This window comes from Mustela erminea, chromosome 5 (assembly GCF_009829155.1).
Source record: "Mustela erminea isolate mMusErm1 chromosome 5, mMusErm1.Pri, whole genome shotgun sequence".
Classification (NCBI taxonomy): domain Eukaryota; kingdom Metazoa; phylum Chordata; class Mammalia; order Carnivora; family Mustelidae; genus Mustela; species Mustela erminea.
In genome coordinates, this window is record NC_045618.1 from 55212495 (window position 1) to 55237525 (window position 25031).

At 39.7% G+C, this 25031-nt stretch overlaps 1 protein-coding gene across 1 annotated transcript in view; it reads right to left on the reverse strand.

The window, feature by feature from the left end:
• Window positions 1-25031, reverse strand: part of RYR3 (ryanodine receptor 3) — a 511070-nt gene that overhangs the window by 379644 nt on the left and 106395 nt on the right. The gene's annotated exons all lie outside the window — the stretch shown is intronic.

Sequence of the window (25031 nt, forward strand, 5' to 3'; positions counted from 1 at the left end):
CACAAAAAGCAATCTGATTACATTTCAGGAACTGTCAGGACACTTCCAGGTTTCATTACGGCACTGGAGTTATTTTTATACATAGGGACTACACATGGCACTGCTGCATTTTCAAATACGTTACCAAGAAAGCAAATGTATTTCTGCAATGTGTTCTATAACCTTCCCCAGCTCACACTATGATATGCTACAGACAACCGCTTCAATGACCTCCAGTGATTCATACCCTTGTATCATCCCTCCCTGCCCCTTGAATGTGGATAGACCGAGTGATTCTTTTCTGATGAAAATAATACAGCATGAAACAGGGGCGTCTCGATGGCTCAGTTGGGTAAGTGCCAGACTCTTGTTTCCGGCTCAGGTCATAATCTCAGGGTCCTGGGATCAAGCCCCACGTCAGGCTCCCTGCTCAGTGGGGAGTCTGCTTGAGGATTTCTCTCCCTCTCTTTCTGCCCCTCTTCGTGCTTGTGCCCACACACGTGTGCTCTATTATATCTCAAGTAAATAAATAAATCTTTAACAGAAAATACAGCAAAAAACAGTTATGATGTCACTTCCAAGATTAGGTTACAAAGAACCTGGGCATTCCATGTTATGCATCCTGTGTTGCTCTTTCTGGTGGATTCCAGATGCCCCACAGGGAGATCCTTGTGGTCAGGAGCAGCGATCTGTGGCCAATAGCCAGCAAGGACAAGAGGCTGCTAGTAACCTGGTGAGTCAGCTTGGAAGTGGATCCTCCCTCAGTCCAAACCTGAAATGACGACTGCTTCTCATGACATCGTGATTCAGGCTGTGAGAGACCCCAAACCAGAGGAATTAGTAAGGCTGCATCCAGATCTTTGACCCATAGGAACTGGGAGATCATACATGTTGTTTGAAACCACTATGTTTGGGCTACTTGATTATACATCAACAGATAACTAATTACTCTGAATCAGAAGTTCTGAGCCCTAAAACTCTCTTTGGGATGTTCTTCACAGGACCTAGAGTCACCTCTATACCACCATTCGCCTTGCTGACCTGTGGAAGGTGGGGCTCCCCTGTCACTGCCCTCTCCCCTCACACTGGAGGCAGCCACCTGCAGTCAGCTGAGATGGACAACCGAGATACAGCCATGTATCCTCGGGCTCTGGTTCTATGAGAAAAGTACTGTCACCTCGGTCAACTAATGAGGCCCGAATCATCTGTCCAAGACCTTGGTTCTTCCCACGCTCTGCTTTCCTTTAGGAATCTAACTATACTGAGGCAGTAAGAAGACAAATTAAAAAAATTGATTTCTAGATAACTTCCCCTTTGCTCTAACAGGAAAAGATCCTTCATTACTTTGCAGTTGTCTATGGAAACACATATCCAGGATTAGAATTTAATGTAAATTCCTTATTTCACTCATGTTCAGCCACCTTTGAATCTCATTTGCTATGTTTTTTCTTTGTTCCCTTCTTCAAAAAATTCATCTCTTTCTCTAGGAAGTCAACAATAATCTCCCCTTGTCAGGAGGTTTCATAACTCACATAGAAATAGGAATTTAAAAAATGGACTCCTGATGTCTTCCAAGGTTCTTTTCTGGCCCAACCAGAGCTTCTTTTCAATGGCAGATCGGGTCGCCTCAGAGGGAAGGGTCTGCTATGGAGTCTTACCTATTCTCAGTCCCAAATAACATGAGTTAGGTCTGGAAGAGGAGGGGGGAACAAAAAGCAATTCAAGCCTTTGAAATTCAAGCCTTTCCCTCTAAAGGAGATGTTAGGATAGAAAATGGTCTCTACCTTCTCCTGTGGTTAGAAGCTGGGCAGACTTCTGCTTCCCTGAGAGGAGCTGCCCTAAGTCGGGGTTCAGCCATCTCCAAGCACTGGGAACCAAGAGAAGACAGGCAGCAGGAACCCGAAACCAGTTGAGGAGGAGGAACACCTCCTCATAGGACTAGTTTTACCTTATTTAGTTCTGTCCAAGACAACCAAGTTGAAACTACAGAGCAGACCATCTTCTATCAGTAAAATTTCTAAAAATACATATTTTTTCATTTTTATCCCTTCTTTTGATACTTTCTAATTTGGGGATCTTGGGCACATAACTTAATTCCCAAAGCCTCTGCTTCCACATATCCAAAGTGAGATTTTATAGGGAGTATAACTCATGGTGAGAGCATACTAAATGTAGCCTATTATGATTATTATCCACTGAAGTAAATAACGAAGAGGAAGTTGTGATCCAAGCTTTAGAGCCACACTGAACAACAGAACTTTCCCTAATGATAGTAGTGTTCTATAATCTGTGCTGTGTAATATGACAACCATTAGCCATTTGGCTACTGAGTATTTGAAATGTGAGGTTAGCCTGAGGAATTGAATTTTTTATTTTAGTTAATTTCAAACAGTTACATGTGGCCAATAGCTGCCATACCAGACAATGCAGCGTCACAAGAATGTCTTATCCATGAAGGAGCACATGTACCTTGTCCACACTGACCAGAGAACCCTACAAAGTAGAACTCTGGCCTCTTAAGGAGCCCAAGAGCCCCAAATTGCTCAGAGGAAAGCCCTTTATAAATGGGCGTGGGATAGAGAGGGAAGTCTTTCAGGAAAAGAGTGCGTCTGACCTCTGATTGACAGGCTATTCAGTTCCAGTTGTTCTGAAGAATACTGGTCATTTGTACCCAGTCATCATGGACTCATCCCCAGTCACCCTAATAGCTACTGGTTAGATGAAGTCAGGGGATGCTCTGTGTGAAGCTAATGAAAGTATGGGAATTTAAAATAATGAATATCAAGTTCCAAGCAATGAACAGGTTACCTTTTTTGATGCTATGTGAAATGCAAGCTGTCTCCAAGCCAATATTAACACCTCTATATACTTTGCCTTATTAAGCACTTACTGTATGCTAGGTAAACACTACGGCACCAAGTTAAACCTACTTCTTGACTTCATTTCCCTCATTCTAGTCAAAGGTAGAGATGCAAGTAAAGAATTGTGGTACAGGGTGGGAAGTATAATATGTGCATTAAAGAGTTCGTAATGGACTGAACTGGTCAGAGACAAAGAAAAGGAGCTAAGCAGAGTCATGAAGACACAGCACAATTTGTCTTCTTAAAGTGTGTGAGGGAAGGAGGGGTGCTCCTGATGAAGAAACATGGGCAGAGCCTGACACCTTTGAGAAGGATCAATGCTTCATGATTGGCACTTAGGAGCCAAATCTGGGAGGAATATGGAAAAGTAAGTGAGAGTTAGAACATAAAAGACCATCCCAGGGAGTTCAGATTTTATCTCCTAGAAAATGGGAAACCACTGAAGGACGTCAAGTAGGAAAGTGACATTGAGATTTGGGTGTCTGAGCTTTCCACTCTTGTATGGGAGATGATGAGAGGGAGGGGAAGACATGGGGATGCGCCGGGAGACATCTGCACCAGTGTGTTGTAGGGGGGCAGAGGAGAGGAGATGGTGGTGGAGAGGAATCAGCAATGGTTAATGACATTAAGGTACTAAAAGAAAGTCTGGAAGCTTCTACATTAGAGAGTTTTATGACAAAGGATTTTTAGTAAGATTGATATACTGTATGAGCTTGCATCCCCCAAAATTTGTATGCTGAAGTCCTGACCCCCAGTACCTCAGAATGTGACTGTATTTTGAGAACCATAAAGTGGTGATCAAGGTTAAAAAAGGTCATTGGGTTGACCCCCAATCTAAGATAACAGGTCTCCTTATAAGAGGAGATTAGGGCACAGACAAGCACAGAGCCAAGGCCATGTGAAGTCACTGGATGAAGATAGTCATGTATAAGCCAAGGGGAGAGAGACCTTAGAAGAAATCATGCTCACTGACATTTTGATCTCAGCCTCCAAACCATGAGAAACTAACTTTAAGCCACTTGGTCTGTAGTCCTTTGTTATAAGCAGCCCTAGCATGTGAATACAAACATATTAGGTCTACTTTTACACCAATTTTCACCCATATAAGTTGATTGTGGTGGTAATTATAAAGCTTCCATAACTGGGAGAGAAATGCTCAAGTTTCTTCATGTCTACAATTTAAAAAGCAAATCTTCTACCTTAATCTCTTTTGCCTGGTCCTCATGAGAACACTAATTTGAACAAGAGAGTCAAGAAAGTAGAAGTTAGTGAGGCCAGTAGAAATTAAAGGCATTTGTTTCCTCCAGGTCATGGAAAAAGATAGATTCTTAGTTCCTGTTCTGAAAAGGCTCTCATGGAGGAAATAATTAGGGGTGGGAATATTGGGAAATTGGCTTCCCTATCTTGCAGACTCCACTCTGGACAACACTGAAGCTACTTCAGAGTACGCGTACCAGCTTAAGAGAAGCAAGTCTACAACACCTCCTAAGTAAGGTGCCTCCAGGTTCCAGAACTTTCAGAACCTCAAGGCTCATCCTCATTACGTAACTTAAAACACTTTTTACTGTTATTTATGACAGCACAAAAAATTATACCGACATTCTACTTTGGCTATAAAGTATACAGATCCAGTATCCCAGCACAAAATAAGATCAATTAAGTTGACTTAACTGTCATTAAAACAAAACAAAACTCATGGAATTCTTCCCTTGAATTTCTTCTCTTAAGTCTCAAAGGGCATTCTTGTGTGTGTGTGTGTGTGTGTGTGTGTGTGTGTGTGTATAAGTATTTATTCTTGTGGCAAAATGAAATAAGGAAAGACAAGAATTGACATTCATTATCTGAGACTGAAAGACTGAGAGGCACGTTCTCTGAAATTTAATAGTGTTTTCTAAACCCTAAACCTACCATGTCTGCCACCTTCCCTAAAGGGGATGTCAATCAGGAAAAGTAGATGTTTTCCTCTTCTTAGATGGCTATGGGCATTTCAGTGTGAAGAATAGACTGAAAACTCATCTTTTAATTTCTTCCTGTCTTCCTCAATACTGTACATATCATCATTTGCTCAGGTGCTTAAACCTCAAACTTAAGATTCATTTTTTTTTATTGGAGCATAATTAACATAGAGCATCACACTAGTTTCAGATATACAGTATAAGGATCCCACAGCTCTCTAACATTACTCAGCACTCATTATAAGTATACTCTAAATTCCTTCATCTAAGATTCATTTTTTTTTAAAGATTTATTTATTTGACAGAGTGCATAAGCAGTGGGAACAGCAGGCAGAGAGAGGGAGAAGCAGGCTTCCTACTAAGCAGAAAGCCTGATGTGGGACTCAATCCCAGGATCCTGGGATCATGACCTGAGCCAAATGCCGACTAAGCCACCCAGGTGGCCCTCTAAGATTCATTCTTGAGTCCACCTTCCCTCACCCCTACACTATCACTCCCCAGCAACTCCCATCACTGCTTCCTACAAACACACCCTGCGCCCTCCCTGCTGACTCCCACCCAGGCTCTCCCACCGCTGCTCAGGTGGCAGCTGGTTGCCGCTTCAACTCAGCCCCCTGCTCCCTTCTGCTTTCCATCCTGGCTAACAGCTCAGCAGTCAGACGAAATCTTTTCCAGACATAACAGATCATCCCTCTCCTCTGCTAAATGCCTTTCACGAGTGTCCAGTTTTTCTCAGGATAAACCAAACACCTTGTTGTATCCTACAAGGCCCAACATGAACCGTCCACTTCACGTCCACCTCAACTGCTGTCATTCCCTGGGACTCACACTGGCCTTTCATCAGTTCCCTGAAAGTGACAACCCCTCCTGTCTCAGACTTGCCGAACAGACCGTTGTCTCTGCCTGACAGGCTCTTTTGCTAGCTCCTGCATTGGCTGCTCCCTCACCACTCAGGTCTAAGGTTGGAATGCAAGTGCAGAGATTCCTTCACCCTTTTTTTCTCTCTGTCACCATCATTCGTAAATATCAGAGCACCTGCCACAGTCTGTATTCATTCATGTGCACTTTTCTTGGGCTCTTCCCCATTGCCCTGTGAGCCCCGTGAGGGCAGGCAAAGGTTCTCTCTTTCTCATCCCTCCACCTCCCACCACTGTGTTCTGCACATGGCCAGTGCTCTCGGTAAACAGCCACTGAACAAACATAACTCCGGAGTGGGGACTGTGGCTCTTTCACACTGAATGCCTAATGAGGCGTTTTCCGATTGCTCCGACATTGCAATTAGCAAAACTAAAATTTCTGATTTTCATAAAGCAAATTAAAATGCAGATCAGCTTAATTTGAGGGGCTGCTGCTAAGAAAATTTCCTGTTCTAACAAGCTTCCTGCGCCCATGGCCAAATAATTAGTGTTATTTACCTATCTATACTAGGTCTGTGATAGCCTCCTGCTCTCGGCTTTAAGCGCAAACCCCATAATAGCCCAGGAAACAGCAAAAATCCCACCAGAATTTTATTATTATGGTGAGTCCCAGCTTGGTTCTCCAGACTGAAAATGTAATTCCCAAAACTGATAACCACAAAGCCCTCAAATTCATTTCAGACACATCGGGCACCTTGCAATGATCGCACCAAGAGAACCTGCAGGTAGAAGATAACTCGGTTTCGTGCAAGGGCTGCCTCTCCCAGTACCGGCGGCGTGTTAGAACGGAACAGGTTTTCAAGCTGTCTGACATGGAACCCTGGGTGAACTGTCAACAGAGGCTGAAATCACCCAAGATGATGGCAGAGCTAAATGAAGGCAGAAAAAAAGAAGGAATCCTCAGGAAAATGTAATAAAGAGAATCCCACTGCTGCATGCAGAGGGATAAGGAATGTCCAGTAAATTCCTGAATGAACGAGCGAGGTGGGCACATTCATTTTGTGTCTGCTCCATCAATTCCAGACTCTGCGGTCCCCACGTCTTATAAAACAATAAAGGACTTGACAGAGAGGCAAGGACTCTCAACAACATCAAAACCTCCCTTCTCACCTTAGGTAAGCAGCACTTCCGATGCGATATTATCACATTATCCGGAGCTGGTCTCTAATTTCTCAAGGAAAAATAAATGGGTTAATATCTTTTTAAATGAATTATCAACTTTTGCCTTATTAAACAGCCTATACTGAACATAATTTAGCTCACTGTTAATAACGTAGGCTCATCGTAATCAAGTTAAATTTTTTGTGTGTGTGCCCTTAATGTGTCTGGTGACCTGTTTTAAAACAGCTCAAGGGCACCACTCTTTCAATTTTTCTGACTTCCAGGGTTTGGTTCATTTTCTAGCTGTCAATTAGAAACATTGTGTTTTTATTTACCCAGTTTGTAATTCCTGCCTCTCTCCCACCTTCTAATCATGTGCTGCAGTCTGGAAAGCCTAATTACCAAAACAATCAGAACGATTTTGACTTAAGAACAAATACACTTGGATTATGACCTTTTCAGTGAATAAATACACGAACTTGGTGTTTTTGGCTTTGTACCCTCTATTTTGGCTGTGTAAAGACCTTTGCTTATTATTAGATTACCAACTGTTGTATTTTAGATGTCCACAGACACAGGATACATGACCTCCACATAAATGAAGTGCCGCTACGGTTGAAACTTCCATCTAAAACCTATTGGGCTTGAGGAGAGGAAATAAACAAAATATGACATTTCCATGCCATGTCCAATCTGCTGATAGAGCCAGGTGGGTGTAACTTACGGTGCTGTCTTTCTTATCAGCATTGCTGTTACTGAATGTCACTTCTTTGCAAACTAGCCCCCCTCTTTACTTCGGCTAGAAGCATCACAGGAAACCATTTCATACTGAAATCCTCAAATCTAATCCTCTTTTGAAACTTAAAAGTTTTAGAAGCAAAGAAAGCATCAAATCCATTTAAATATCTTGAGCAAAATAAACTCCCAAAATTGAACACAAAGGTTCAAAGGTAAGTTGCATGAACACTGCTAACTTGGTTCCGGGAGAATATAAAAATGAAATGACGTGAAACAATGTAATTAATTCATGGTGGAAAATGCCCACTGCTTGGCTAATATTACTTTCACAAACATCTTTTAGCTACATTTTCTGCTCTTCAGTTAAAAAAAAAAACACAAAAACTAAGGTGACTTATTATATTGCTTACTTTATGTTCCACTTTCAAATAAAAACATAAGGGACATGAAATGCCAAGTTGAAATTTTAAAATTTTCTATTTGGTTGGGACACAATTAGAGGAACTCACTGCCACTAACCCTGGTTCTGGCTTTGACCTCTTTCTTGTTCCATCCTCCCGTCAAGAGCCTGTGACACTGGAGGAGAAAAAATGAAACTTGGGAATTCCTATGTATAATCCAAGGAGTGGTAAAAGAATTAATTTGCTGAATGATATTCCAGTGATAGGTCTGAAAACTACTTCCTTCCAGTATAATTAATTTCTCTCTTCTTCTGTGCTCTCCAACTCTCAAGGAAATAGTAATTAGTCTCTAGCAAGAGGCTGTGTGTAATCCCGTGTGGTGACCATGTAAGGATCTAGAATAGATATTTCATGACCAAGACTAATAAGGTCCTTAGAACATCTTCAGAAATGTAGTAGAATTAAAAATCCACATGTCTAAAGCAGAGCATTTAGTTAAAAGCAGAAGTCTTTAAACAATGAAATTTTTAAGATTTTTTTTTTTAGTTTTATTTATTGGACAGTCAGAGATCACAAGTAGGCAGAGAGGCAGGCAGAGATAGAGGAAGGGAAGCAGGCTCCCTGCCAAGCAGAGAGTCCAATGCAGGACTCGATCCCAGGGCCCTAAGATAATGACCTGAGCTGAAGGCAAAGGCTTTAACCCACTGAGCCACCCAGGGGCCCCTAAACAATGAAATTCCATTGCAAGAGCATATTAATGAACATTTAATTCTATGATTACAGAGTTTCAAGAATATATGAGAGTTGGTTTGGGCAGGTGGCTGACAGCATGGGCTCAGGAAGCCAAACATGGGGGTCCGAGTTTCCATTTGTACTGGCTTATGTGACCATGGGATAATTGCTTATCTTCCTTTGCCTCAGTTTACTCACCAAAAAAAATGTGGGTAGTTTCAGCACCTATTCATCAGATCATTATGCAAATTAAATCATCTGATATATTTAAAATATTCAGGCCAATTCCTAGAAATTTTTAAGTGCTACCGAAGGTTGACTAAAATACCTTTTATAGAAAGATAATCTCTACAAATGGGTTTTGGTCAAAGTGACATTCATTAATGCTATTGCTGAAATGGATGGCCAGAAAGCCAGAATGAACAATTTGGCCAAGAGAATAAAATGGTGTACAATTTCCTCTAGGTATTCTTAACCCCAACTGTAACAGGGCTGCAATAAATAAATTTGGTGACGAGCGTGAGAAATTGAATCCATAGCATGCAGCTTCTCTCACAGCCTGCTTGGAATGATGACAGAGTCTCATCACTGAAGGGACCCTGAAGATGTGGCTGGCTGAGCAAAGAGCGATTGGTAATGACAGAAATCATTCAGCTGTGCTGTGCGTGTAACCACAGCCACACAAGGGCAAGTGACTTGAAAAATCATTGTTACCACCACAAGAACACAAAGAACACGGTGAAAGTCTGGTTGCTCCTGGCCAGGGTGGGGGAGTGGGAGGAGTTGGGGGGGGGTTTGGGGGAGTGGAGGGGCAGGAGAGGCAAACCAAGAAACAGACTCTTAACTCTAGGAGAACAAACTGATGGTCACCAGAGGAGAGGTGGGGGAGGGGTAAAACAGATGGGGATTAGGGAGGGCACAAAATTGTCATCACTTGCAGTCTGTTTAATTTCTTGTATAGAAAATACACGAATCCAAAGACCAAGAGAAATATTAAGCATTTTATGAGGTGGCTAGTTTCTAAGATCAACATCCAAAAAAAGTAAGAGCATTTCTATAACCCAGCTGAAAAGGATTACAAAACAAAGTTTAAAAAAATAAGATTTAAATAAATAAGAGAAAATAGTATAACAAGTGGTGGAGGGAAAACAAAGATTAAAGATTAACTAAAGATTAAAGGACCTTTGTTTTTTTAAATTTTAAACTTTGAGCTTTACCTCTTGACTTATATGTATCAATACTTGGTCTATTCACTTGCATTCCTACTTCAATTCCACAGCACCCACAGAAAGACCACCTAATGTGCTTGATTTGTATCCTTTTGTTTGTAGGAGTCCTTGTAAAGTGTCGACTACAGTTTTATGTGCATGGGTTTATACTTACTTGACATAAAGTGTAATGTGCTATGGATTCCATTCTTTCTTTTAGTTATGTTTTTAAATCTATCAATTTCAGGAGAAAATCATAGACTTTACAGTCATTAAAGATGACCTGAATAAATGGACCATGATCCAAAGTTAAAAAAGACTGTAAAAAATGTCAATGTCCTCAAATTAATCTATAAATCCAGCACAATAAAAATAAGCAGCATGTGTGTATTTAACTTGATAAGTTAATTTAAAAAATTATGTGTACGGAAGATAAAAGAAGAGCTGATATACATGGAAGAATGATAGGGAGTAAGGGAGAAAGATGTGCCCTACCACATAAAAACACTCTTAAAGTACTAGTAAAATAATGTGGTTCTGGGGCCAAGGTAAGTATCCAGATCAATGGAAAAGTATAGTTCAGGAGTAGACCATTGTGGCAGGCACTGTAAACTAAGCCAGTTTACAGTGCCTGCCACAAACTTCAATCCCATTGCCTCTTGATTTTATCTGTGGTGGAGGCTACTCAATTCAACACTCCAAGCCCTTACCTCCTTCTAGCTCAGGGTGGCACATGTTAACAGTTTCATATAATAAGATTAAGGCATAAATCATTGGGGGAAATTTCTCTTCCTGAAAAATTAAAAGGGAATGAACTGCAAAGATCGGGTCTTTGCCCTTTACAGTTCCCCCTCGTCTTCCTGATTTGAACACAGATATGATGCCTGGAGGTGCAGCAGCCTCCTTGCGGACATGAGGAAAATATTAAGGATGGCAGAGTTGCAATGTGAAAACAGTCCAGGCCCTTGGTGATACTTTTGAACTGCTGTGTCAGCCTGAACTACTTTTCCCACCTCTACTCACTAGATGACATAAATAAATCCCATTTGTTCAACAAGCCACGTAGTAAAATATTCTATTCCTTAGACAGACATAAAACTCGCACATGCATACAATCTTGATATTGACAGAGCATCAGTGATACTAAGCCAGCTGGTTAGCCACACGAACAATAAAACTAGATTCCCCACTTCACAACTCAACAATAGCATTCCAGTGGATTAAATATTTTCCTAAAGTTTAAAAAAAATGTGAGTATAGCCGACACACAATGTTCTGTTAGTTTTAGGTGTACAACATAGTGATTCAATAAGTTTATACGTTATGCTGTCCTCACCCCAAGTGTAGCTTCCATCTGTCATCATATAATGCTATTACAATATCATTGACAGTATTCTTTGTGCCTTGCCTTCTATTCCTGAGACTTATTCATGCTGTACCTGGAAGCCCATAATGTAGATACCACAATGTAGATAAGGATCACTTACATAAATAACAAAAATCATACATCTTGAAAGGCTAATACATCAGACTGCATTAAAATTAAAAATACTGTTTCATATAAAAGATAAAATAAAAAAAACCATAAGCCAAAAGTTGGGACATCTTTGTCACATATAACCAATAGCTTAACGACTATTAATAAACTCTGTAAGAACTCTTACAAATTATTTAAAAACAAAGTAACCCAGGATAAAAATGGGAAAAATCCATGAGCAGGCATTTCAAAGAAAAAGGGAACAGAGATGTCTGATATACATATATGTGCTTATATATGCTATAGATGATATATATTTTATATATATAGGAAAAAGATCCCTAACCTCAGTGGTAATAAACATTAAGGGAACAATGCAACACCATTTTACTATATCAGATTTGCAAAAATACCTAACAAAAACCAGTATAGCAAGGGCATAGAACAAGAGGACTTAGACACTGATGGGTCAAATGTAAATTGGTATAAGCACCACTCTATAATACAAATTAGCATTATAGGATATGGATAAAGATGCACACAGCCGTCTGACCTATCAATCTCACTTCTAAGTATAGACCTTGTAGAAATTCTCACCCATGTACCAGAATGTTCATGTTCATAGTAGTTCAATTTTAAATAGCACACCTATCCACAAATGAAAATCCCACTCTCCACTGACAGAATGCATTGTGATAAAAGTACGCATTAGAATACCAGAGAACAGTTGAAAATTGATAATACACACACACACCCATAAACTCTCAATGTTAACAAAAAATAAACCCAAAAGTATAGAGTATGATGCCATTTATATATAAATTTTTTAAATATTTTATTTATTTATGTGACAGAGATCACAAGTAGGCAGAGAGAAAAGGGGGAAGCAGGCTCCCTGCTGAGCAGAGAGCCTGATGCAGGGCTCCATCCCAGGATCCTGGGATCATGACCTGAGCTGAAGACAGAGGCTTGAACCCACTGAGCCACCCAGGTGCCCCTATATATAAATTTTTGAAAAGAAAAAATAATTTTTAGTATTTAGAGAAATATATATGTAACAAACCCTAAAGAGAAGTAAGAGAATGACAAGAGTATTTTGGACAGAGGTTATCACCAGGTAGAAGATCTTGTTGCTTTGGCTGAATAGTAAATATGTGTGTTCACTTTTTTTCCTTAAAGATTTTATTTATTTATTTGACAGAGAGAGACAAATCACAAGTAGGCAGAGAGGCAGGCAGAGAGGTGGGGCGGGGGGGTGGGGGGAGCAGGCTCCCTGCTGAGCAGAGAGCCTGATGTGGAGCTCTGATCCCAGGACCCTGAGATCATGACCTGAGCTGAAGGCAGAGACTTAACCCACTGAGCCACCCAGGTGCCCCATGTGTGTTCATTTTATCTATTATCTTCGTTTTGTACCTTACAGATAGGTTATACACACACACAGACACACACACACACACACACACACACACACATATATAAATTCAATTAGTCAGGTATAGTACATGATTAGTTTTTGATATAATGTTCAATGATTCATCAGTTAAGTATAATGCCCAGTGGTGCTATATATTTTTATATGAGTAAAATGTTTCATAAAATTCCCAAGGTTCCACATCAAGTTCTAATTTCAAAAATCTTGCCATGAAATTGGTCAGTGCTCTTATTATTAGAGGAGGTAGTTTTAGAAACACAGAAATATGGGAAGCATAAATGAATTCACCCAAGTCCTAACACCTTCGGAAAGATTACTTTGACATCTTTAACTGTGCGGATGACACAAAGCTCCCACAGCTGAAATGAGCTTTAAGTACCACCAACTACTAACACACAAGAGACGATGTGCCGAACAAACTTCTGAAGCTGTGACTGCTGAACAATAAACAAGTGTGAATTTCACCACGGACAAGCAAAAGATCGTATTTTTACTGAAAAAAAAAAAATCCATATTCTACCAGCTGCCTGATGAGCTTCCTCTCGTCACAGCCTAGAAAAAAGGACCTGATGGGGTACCTGGGTGGCTCAGTCGGTGAAGTGTCTGCCTTGGGCTCAGGTCATAATCCTGGGGTCTTGGGTCCTGGGATGGAGCCTTGCATCAGGCTCCCTGCTCAGTGAGGAGCAGGCAGGCCCCCTCTCTTTATCCCTCCCCCTGCATTCCTGCTCTCTCTTGCTCATACTCTCTTTCTCAAATAAATAAATAAAATCTTAAAAAAAAAAAAGGAAAGAGGACTTGACGACAATACAAACTATTTTTAGCCAGTGTACTATTGCTTAAGAAAATGGCCAGTAAAATGTCAACTATCATCAGAAAAGGCACAAAGTATCATCCAATGATCTTGGAGAAGAGGGTGCATCTGCATCTGCATTTGGTACACCGTGTGCCGTTCAAATTGTTGCGCTTGAAGAAAAAGATAGTGCATCTGAAAACGAGTCAACAAGAGGTTCTGTCCACAATAAAATAGGAGTTTGCCCATCTGGAGGAAGAGATTTCCAAAAGAATATAACAGAAATACATTAACTTTCCCAGAGGTTTGAATGAAACATCTCAAAGCTTGGGAGAAGAAAGGGGAAACCAACCTACATCAAAAGCCTTACTCAGTGACTAAGTTTGGTGCTTTTTCCATACATACGAGTTTTATTTTGTATTTTGTTTATTTTTATTTTTTTAGAGATTTTTTCTTGTGTGTGTTTTTTTTAAATTTCTTTTCAGTGTTCCAGAATTCATTGTTTATGCACCACACCCAGTGCTCCATGCAATATGTGCCCTCCTTAATACCCACCACCAGGCTCACCCAATCCCCACCCTCCTCCCCTCCAAAACCCTCAATTTATTTATCTATTTGACAGACAGAGATCACAAGTAGGCAGAAAGGCAGAGAGAGAGAGAAGGGGGAAGCAGACTCCCTGCTGAGCAGAGAGCCCAATGCAGGGCTCAATTCCAGGGCCCTGAGATCATGAACTGAGCCAAAGACAGAGGTTTAACCCAATGAGCCACCTAGGCGCCCCTGCATTTTATTTTTTAAAAGAAGAATTTTTATAGAGAGCAATCATGTGAAACTCATAACTCCAAAAGATGCTACCGAATAAATACATGAAAATAACTTTTTACCTTTTCTTACCTTTGCTTGTACTGTCCTTTAAACTCTTAATGAGTAGAATTACTTCATCTTTTATGTCCAAAGTACCTGACAAGTTTTGGGCACTTAATATATATTAAGTGAAATGATAAATTATAAAAATAGCTTTAGATAACTCCAAATGTGCACTTGTGGTCTAATAATAGAATAAAGTACCAGGTGGTGGGTATTATAGAGGGCACGGATTGCGTGGAGCACTGGGTGTGGCGCAAAAATAATGAATACTGTTTTTCTGAAAATAAATAAATTAATTTAATTAAAAAAAAAAGAATAAAGGGTTTGGGAGAATTTTTTTTTTAAAGATTTTATTTATTTATTTGATAGACAGAGATCACAAGTAGGCAGAGAGCCAGGCAGAGAGAGAGGAAGGGAAGCAGGCTCCCTGCTGAGCAGCGAGCCCGATGTAGGACTCGATCCTAGGACCCTGGAATCATGACCTGAGCCGAAGGCAGAGGCTTTAACCCACTGAGCCACCCAGGTGCCCCTCAAAACACTATTTTAAGGGACTTCTTCCTTTGTGAGTTTTGGTTAACTTGATTTATTGAGAACTTTTTGAGGATGCATTGGAAAATCACAAAAATCCAATGAATAATTTAGAAAGCTATTACTGACCGGGCTGCTCTGACGGCTTTTGGAAGGGCAGAACTGTGTTAAATATTGTATGACATACATAAGATTTCTTTGCAAAAGGTGGTTCATTAGTAGGATTTTATTCAGGAAATAGAAATAACGGCAATGAGATGAAAACATTTCTATGGCTTTCTATAAAACCTTCAGCCAGAAGTTCTCTGATGCACACAGGGCTTTCCGGCTGGAGACACCTAGAATTAGTATCAGGTGAGAGGGGTGTGTGGGCAAATGAATGAGTGAGATTTCCTGCCAGCACCAGGAAAAACAAGGAAAGAGGAGGCGTAGATTTGTTTTGAGAGCTGCGCCTGCTAGAAAGCTCATCAATGATTGGCAGCCTAAGAAGACCGTATAAATTACTTTCTTACCTCTTTATTTTCTTAGACCCACCTTCCCTACTGCTGCCTAGAAAAATGGTTAAACTCAGAAGCCAGAAAAAAAGAGTAGGTCAAAGTGAACTATCTTAGAATGTTGACAGTGCCACAAGTAGGTGGGAATGTGGGTTAACTGGGCCTCTCTCACATGTCCGGTAGGACTAATTGCTACACCCCTTTGGAAAGTGAGTTGGAAGTTTCTACCCGACCAAGTATTTCCACTTCAGTATACCTCACAGTAGGCATAAGAAGAGTGTTGATTACCACATAACAGAGGTTACTTTCATACCATGGGTGGCTAACTATGAAGCAGTGAAAGGGCATGAGCCAGATCTGTTCCAGTTCAACACAGAAGAATCTCCAAGGTGCCCTGAGTCTTTGTGTGTGAGTTGGTGGGGGGAGGGGAGGGAGTCGACATATTTATGCCTTTTATGAGATACCACGTAATTTCTGTTGCTGCATTTACTACAATAGATCTGAGTGTATGTATGTGTTAGGTACATCTGAAATAATCAGGCCTTTTTTTTTTTTTTTTTTTTAACTTGTGGGAAGGGAGAGGAGACAGGAATGGAGAATGACTTAACCTTTTCTGAAATGCCAAAAAGGCTCAGTATGTGTTCATGTTTCACTGACTTAATTTGAAGCTTAAAACAAAAAACACTGCCCCCTTTGTGGTGGGACTGGGAAGTTTATGGAACCAGGGGAAGTTTTCTCATCAGTGGCCTGTGAGCATATTTTAGATAACAAACAACTCAACTTACTGGACATAGGAATTCTCGGTATGGCCAAGTCACCGAGTTCCCCTCACTCCATCCGCTTGCCCTTGCCTTCAGATCTGGCTCCTTGTAAAACACGAATGTCACAGCTGACTCTGGTTCAACTCCTAGATGCCTCACAAATATTAATTATGCAGTCTCAGACGAGAATAAGTTCATGTTCTCTTCATGGCTGAATGAGTTTTTCGAGAAAGCCGAGATGAGTGTCACAAGTAGGCCCTGTGAGGATCATAAAATTCATGGGTGCTGATGTAAAAGGATGACTGGAACAGCAGGAAGAAAGCCAAGTGTCTGCTTTTAGTTCAAGGAAGAACAGCTTGATATCTTGGGAGCACAAGGTATTATTGAACTACATAAATGTAGTTTTCAAAACAATACACCTACATTTGACCTGCCAGCCCTCTTCCTGTAGCTGCATCATCTGTTGGAGGAAAATTGCTGTTCTAAGATTTTTTTCTTCCCTCTGGGCTGTGAAAGCTCCCTGTCACTTAAGGTTCCAACTCCTGAGCTTTGCAACAATTAGTGTTAAGCTAGGTTTTCACGCGACTGTGGAACTAGTTTTGGCATAGAGTCAACCATCTCACCTGGCAAATCGTCACCATACAAACCACTTAGATACTACTAGATGTGAAGCTTTATGTAGTCCTGATAATTTAACTTTGAATTGGTTTTTCAATGTCTAGCTTATATCAGATGAGGGTAGAAAACTCAATAGAACCCCAATTCTTTGGCCTAAATTAATCTTGCCTTATAACTCTGGAAATAATGTCCATCATGTGTTTGCTGCATCTAATTCATTGATTGATCCAACCTTTTCATTTGGTTTGTCCATTGCCCCAAACCCATATTGGCCTTTTTCTTCATCAGTCTTGGACCTATGCAAACATCGTGGATGAAAAAGAAAGGGGAACCTTTTTTTTTTTTTTTGAAGATTTTATTTATTTATTTGACAGAGATCACAAGTAGGCAGAGAGGCAGGCGGAGACAGGAGGAAGCAGGCTTCCCACGGAGCAGCGAGCCCGATGCAGGGCTCCATCCCAGGACTCTGGGATCATGACCTGAGTTGAAGGCAGAGGATTTAACCCACTGAGCCACCCAGGTGCCCCAAAGGGGAACTTCTAAGACATCGCTATCTGCTGTATAGATACGTGTTTTATGTTGTATATACTCAGGTATGCATTTTATGTTAGTGTGGTCAGAGCATAAAAATGCCACTGGGATTGAACCCAGGAGCCCCCCACCCCTACCCCCAGACAATGCCCATCTTGTTGTCTTCCACAGAACATCCATAGTTATGGAAGAAAATCTGTGTGTGAATTTTTTTTAAGGTTATAAGTATCAAGGGTAAAAAATATCCTCCCAGGGGCACCTGGGTGGTTCAGTGGGTTAAGCCTCTGCCTTTGGCTCAGGTCATGATCCCAGAGGGAAAGTTAGAAAACAAGAAGGATTGGAACGGAAGAAAAGGAGACATTCTTTCAGTGTCCCATCCCTTAACAAAGTATCATTTCTGTCTTAAGATGTTGAAGCCCCTGATCAGTTTGATAAGTGAAAGACAAGATTCTTGTAGAGGTGCTTCTCTTGAAATTCTAAGACTTCAACAGTAAATAATTTTAAGCTTAATTCTAGCTTAAATGATGAGAAATCACCAGATGTTCAGATCATACTCAAGTATGAGACCCCATAATCTCAGGTTTTGGTTTTTATTTATTTATTTTTAACTTTAGCCCCAAAGGCTTCACTGGTGAATTCTTTCATTTAAAGAGGAATTAATGCCAATCCTCAAAAAATCCTGTTCAAAAAAGAGAAGAGGAAAGACATTTCCAAGCTAATTTTATAAGGCCAGCATTACCCTACTACCCAAAGCAGACAAGGACAATACAAGAAAATTACAAGCCAATATTCCTGATGATATAATGTTAATATATATATATTACATATAGCATATATATATTATATAACACAATATGTTAAAAAGGTCATGATTTGTTCTAGAAATGCAAGGATGGTTTAATATCTGCAAATTAATCAATGGGATAACACAGCATCAAAATTAACACTAATAATCATCACAATGGATACAGAAAAAGCATTTGATAAGATTCAACATTGACTTATGATTAAAAACTAAAAAAAGTGGGTAGTGAGGAAAGGTACCTCAACAAAATAAAGGCCATATATGACAAACCCATAACCAACATCATACTGAAGAGTCAAAAGCTGAAAACTTCTCCGTCAACATCAGGAGCAAGACAAGGATGTGCACTCTTGCTACCTTTATTCAACACAGTACTGAAAGTCCTAACCAGGAGAATTAGGCAAGAAAAAGAAATAAAAGGCATCCAGATCAGAAAGGAAGAAGTGGAATTATTACTATTTGCAGATGACATGATATTCTACATAGAAAACCCTCAAAACTTCACCAAAAAACTATCAGAATAAACAGATTCAATAGAATTTCAGGATACAAAATTAAAACATAAAATCAGTTACATTTCTATACACTGATAATGAACTATCAGAAATTAAAATACATTTATAACTGCATCAAAAAGAATATGAAGAGGGTCCCTGGGTGGCTCAGTTAGTTAATTGTCTGCCTTCGGCTTAGATCATGATCTCAGGGTCCTGGGATTGAGTCCCACTTCGGGCTCTCTGCTCAGCGGGGAGCCTGCTTCTCCCTCTGCTTATACTCTACCTCTCTGAGTCAAATAAATAAAATCTTAAAAAAAAAAAAAAAAAAGAAAATGAATAAATTTCACTGAGGAAGTAAAAGACCTTAACACTGAAAACTATTAAGACATTGATGAAAGGAACTGAAGACAACAAAATAAAAGTTACATGTTACTCGATGGATTAGAAGAATATTGATAAAATGTCCATACTACCAAAGCGATCTATAGATTCAATGCAATCCCTATCAAAATTCCAGTAGCATCTTTCACAGAAATAAAATAATCCTAAAATTTATACAGAAGCACAAAAGACCTTGAATAGTTGAAGCAATCCTGAGAAATTAGAACAAAAGTGGAAGTACCATGCTCCCTGACTTCAAACTACATTATAAAGCTACAGCAATCAGAACAGAAATTGCAGAAATAAAATCATACATATGTGACCAATTAATTTATGAATAAAAACCAAGAATATTCAATGGGGAAAAGATAGTGTCTTCAATAAATGGTGCTGGGAAAAGTGGACAGCCACATGCAAATGGTTGAAATTCAACCTCTATCTTCTACCATACACAAAAATCACCTCAAAATAAACTGAAGACTTGCATGTAAGACATGAAATCAAACTCCTAGAAGAAAACTTAGGTGGTAAGCATCTTTATTTTAAAGATATATATTTATTTGTTTATTTATTTATGAGAGTGAGAGAGAGAGAGTGTGTGTGTGCATGAGCTAGAGGGGGAGCAGGGGAAGAGGGACAAGCAGACTCCACAATAAGTGTGGAGCCTGACTCGGGCTCGATGTCTCAACTCAGATTACAACCTGAGCCAAACTGAAAAGGTAGATGCCTAACCATCTGAGCCACCCAGGTGCCCAGGTACTAAGCTTCCTGTCCTCTGTCTTGGTAATGATTTTCTCAAACCAAAAGCAAAAAATAGAATTTAAAAAATAAGAGGCACTACAGCAAACTAAAACACTTCTGCACAGCAAAGAAACCATGAACAAAATGAAAAGACAACCTACTGAATGGGAGAAAATATTTGCGAATCATGTATCTGAGATGGAATTCAATATCCAATATATATAAAAATCTCAGACAACTCAAAACCAACCCCCCTCCCCAAATAACCCAATTAATGACATGGGCAGAGGACCTGGGTAGACAATTTTCCAAAGATGACATACAGATAGTCAACAGGTTCAGGAGAAGGTGCCCAACATCACTAATCATCCAGGAAATGCAAATCAAAACCACAAGTACCTCACACCTGTTAGATAGTACCTCACACCTGTTAGAACAGCTATTATCAAAAAGGCAAGAGGGGCGCCTGGGTGGCTCAGTGGGTTAAAGCCTCTGCCTTCGGCTCAGGTCATGATCTCAGGGTCCTGGAATCGAGCCCCGTGTCGGGCTCTCTGCTCAACAGGGAGCCTGCTTCCCCCTTTCTCTCTGCCTGCCTCTCTGCCTACTTGTGATCTCTGTCTGTCAAATAAATAAATAAATAAATAATCTTTAAAAAAAAAAAAAAGAAAGAAAAAGGCCAGAGATAACACGTGTTGGTGAGGATGTAGAGGATGCACTGTTGGTGAGAATGTAAACTGGTGCAGCCACTGCGGAAAGCAATTTGGAGGTTCCTCAAAAACTTACACTAGAACTACCATATGATCCAGCTATTCTACTTCCAGGTATGTACCCAAAGGCAACAGATATGCTCATTTGAAAAGATATCTGTACTCCCATGTTCACCACGGTATTATCTATAATAAACAAGACATGGAAGCAACCTAAGCATGGAATAAAGAAAATGATGTGTATACCATGGACTACTACTCAGCCTTTAAAAAAAAAAGAAGAAAATCTTGCCAGGTGCAACAAAACGGATGGACCTTTAGGGCATTACGCTAATTGAAATAAGTCAGTAAAATACTGTATGACCTCACTTAAATGTGGCATCTTAAAAAAAACAAAACAAAACTACTCATAGGTACAAAGAACAGAGTGATGTTACAAAAAGTATGGGCAAAATGAGTAAAGGTGGTCAAAAAGCACAAATTTACAGCTAAAAAAAAGTCATGGAGATGTAATGTACATCATGGTGACTATAGTTAATGATACTATATTGTATAATTGTATAACTGAAAATTGCTAGAAGTAATTCTTAAAAGCTACCACAAGAGAAAAAATTTGTCAGTACATGTGGCAATGGATATTACCTAGATCTCCTGTGCTGATCATTTCACATGTATACATAGTGACTCATGGTACACCTGAAAGTAATATATGTTGATTATATCTCAATTTAAAAAAACTCAGTGAGAAACCTAACACAATATTCTACAGAATCATATTAAACTCTTGACATTTTTATTAAAATATTTTCTCTAAACTACAAGTCCTTATTATTCATGTTTAAAAAATCAAGTCACAGGAAAAACTGACTTAATTTGGTCTGATTGTGTGAATGCTAGAAAAGAATAAGAAATCAAATAATCTTAGAATTGAATCATCTGAAAAGTTTTCCTGCTCATCCTCCTCTCAAAGAGCAGAGAGAAAAATCCCTGAATAAATTTAAATAAAGTTTTGGTTCCATGTGGCCATTTTATTTTGCCCTAAAATAGGGACACCTGGGAGGCTCAGCCCGTTAAGTGTCTGTCTTTGGCTCAGGTCACCATCCCAGAGTCCTGGGATCAACTCCCACCATCAGACTCCTTACTCAGTGGAGAGTCTGCTTCTCTCCCTCCCTCTGCCTGCTACTCCCCCTGCTTGTGCTTGCTGTCAAATAAATAAAAATCTTAAAAAAAAAAAAAAGATTAAAAAATGGATGTAGGAAACTAGATAACATAGATTGGAGATGTTTTGTTTTTGTTGCTTATTCAGCAACATAGAAGATTTGTTTATCCAAGATATTTGGGTAAGGATTACAAAAATCTTCAAAGTATACATCTTAAGATCTAAACCCACAAAGACAATTTTCATAAAGGAAATTAAGGGAGAGAAAGTAAGATCTTTCTTGGAACAGAGCTTGTTAAACCTGAGATAGTTCCCAACATTGTTAATTACCTAGTATTCACAGGTTAAGTGTCATTTGATATACAATCGGCTTATTCACTCTAAAGCAACACAAGAGATGGAGATAAATGTAGGGAAAGAAGGAAATACTTCATGGTTCTGTATGATGAACAATAGGCTTACCTAGAAATTCCAGATTATTCAGAAGTAACAGGAGGGCCTTCTCCTACTGTAAGTCAAAGTCATGAACATTTCCCTCAGGGAGTTAACCATACAAAGCTAATGGACGATATGTGGGGCTTATTATACAGTTCAACCTGATGGCTGAGCCAGACAAAGGGGAGAAGGTGAGGAAGAGATCTCTTTGGCTGGAAAGAGGGAATTTCAGAAAGGTTTCCCCAAGACAACATTTCCTACATGAGTGTTTCTCATCTATTGGAGACGTGTCCTTTGCTACTTCCTTTGGATCAGAGCCCCTATCCAGAATGACTGTCTAGCAGGAGAAGGGGAAGGGACATATAGCCATGGTTCTTCTTTAATGTCAGACTCCAGTTTCATGTTGTACATTAGTGAATCTAGACCCTACGCCTTCCACCTCTGCCTTTCATTGAGATGTCAGTGAGTGCTGACCCATCCCATTTGGAGCTATGAAGGGAGTTTTGCACAGATGGCTAAGTGTTCATTCCAGAGAGCCATGAATAAACTTTAAGCAACCCATTGCCATGCTATATCCAGTTTCAGAAAATAAAATCAAATATTTTTAAGTCATTATCCCAAAATGATTTTAAAAAAGAAAGGATACTAGTCATAAATATACACTGAAGAAAACGCTCAAACACACAAAATTGTAGTTGCGTGCAGAGTTCTCCAAAGCTAAATACTAATCATCACAGTTGAATCTTTTTAAAGCCTTAATCAGAAATATTTTTTGATATCAGCTCTGTAAAAGGGGATTGGGGCTAAATTTGAGAAAGAGTAGAATATTAAAGTTTGATACTACTGTAGTTTTATAATGAATACCTACTGACTCATATAACCATATACTTAACACAGTTCAGAAATTCACTGCATATTCTCCTCTGGACCCTTGTATCCATCAGAGGAGCTATCTAGCCAATAACTGTGGAACACAGCAAATAACTGTTGAACATGATTAAATTAAAAAAAATATGATGCTTGAGAATCCCAGGACTTTGTTTCTAATCCTGGTTCTGCCACCCATCAGCTGCTAATTTACTCAGCTTCTAGGAGTCTCATTTTTATCCTTGCTAATTGTTGATGATAAGCAAACAGTTGAGGGTTATTGGGAGGACTAAATGCAATTAGGTACATGTAAAAGCATTTAATTGTGCAATTCTTGCATAGTTTTTGTTCCTTTAGCTGCCTTTAGTACAAAAATTGCTCCCTTCCAACTAAGAGGGGGCACCCCTAATAGGGGGCAAGGTGCCACCTCCAGGAGCAACATTTTTAATGACTAAAACCATGGAACAGCCTGCCTGTAGCCTGCTGTCTTTTGAACTCAGGAACAAAAGCCCATCCTCACTTCTAAGGCTAGATCCAACATCTTCTCAAATCTTGAAGCAAGGCTGAAGCACATTAAGGTCCACATCCTCACAAGATGTCTACCATGCCACATTTTCAAAACAAAAACAAAAAAACTAAAAACAAAACAAAACAAAAAAAAAAAACAAAAAAATTTCAACTAAGTAATTTCAAAGGTCTGAAATCATAGTATTCCCACGTGATAATTCAGTTCCTATTCCTTTATTATCCTCTTTTGCTTTAACTGTCAAGAAGCTCAGAACAAAGTTTTACACCTGATTTTAAAGAAGAATGCTTAGCCAAAGCTTTTTAACTTTTCCCCTGACTCACTCTTCCTCCTTTTTCATAAGAATGCTACTGGATTTGCAGCTTTCATTATAGGATCAGAGAGATGGGAGGCAGGTTATAAACAATGAAGGAACATATCAACACACTTTCTTTAAACATAAAAAATAACATTGTATCTCAAGATTGTAGAACTTCAGAGTCAGAAAACCCTTTGCAGACTGCAGACAACAACGGGTTACTTTGTTGAGCATTTACTTCTGAACTGCATCCTACTGTGATCTCTCTCTTGACTTCTTTGCAAGCAGAACTTTTCTTGTCTCTCTAGTTTCAGATTTCACCAGAAATTCAGCAGCTGACTCAGGACTACAAGTGGCCCCATCTGCCAACCGAGAAGGATGAGTTATTTTGGACATAAAATGATGCTGTGAAGAATCAGAATTTCCCAAGGCCTTTCCAGAAAATGGATAGAGACCACAATTCCTCCTACCAGATTTTTACATTCCTCAAAGCCACAGGATAAGCAAGAACATTTATCTTGAGAAGCCTCATTAACAGAAACATCTTAGGCAATTCTCAATCCCCCTTACGGGGATTCTTAAGTGACTTACAGAAACTGGGAATTCAATAGAGTTGTTGAATAAATAAAACACTATCAAGATCAACAGCAGCAAATAAGATTCACCCATGCTTCACATTTCAGGAGTCTCTTCTGATGACTCCACGACCACATGAATAGACAGGGAAGTTTTAAGATGCAGAAATTCTACCCACCAACCACGTCAAGCCACAGAACAGGCAACAGAGCTGGTTTCTGTAAATGACTTATATAGATGAAGTAATTCCCTATTCACATCTTAATCGAGACCTACAGTAGGCAAGATATTAACAGGATATAGTAATGAGATAAATAAGCAAGAGGAAGTGAATGCAAAAACATCCTTGTGACAACAGATTGTCCCCCCTTGTGTGTCTCATCTCTCCAACAGAGATGAGAGACCGTGACCCAGCCTGGCATGCAAGGCAGAGCTTCATAGGAAAGGGATCCTTCTACAGACTTGTAAGTCAAGGACAAGTTCTTTATATGAGGCTCAATCAGGCAGAGGGAAAGAGCAGGCATGAAGCTGTTCACATGAACGTGTCTGGTCTATGTGGGCTGTTGGCTTAGACAGGCTGAGGAAAAGGGGTGAGATAGCAGATAAAGCTAGTAACCTAGACTGTAAAGGGCTTTGCATGGACTGCCAG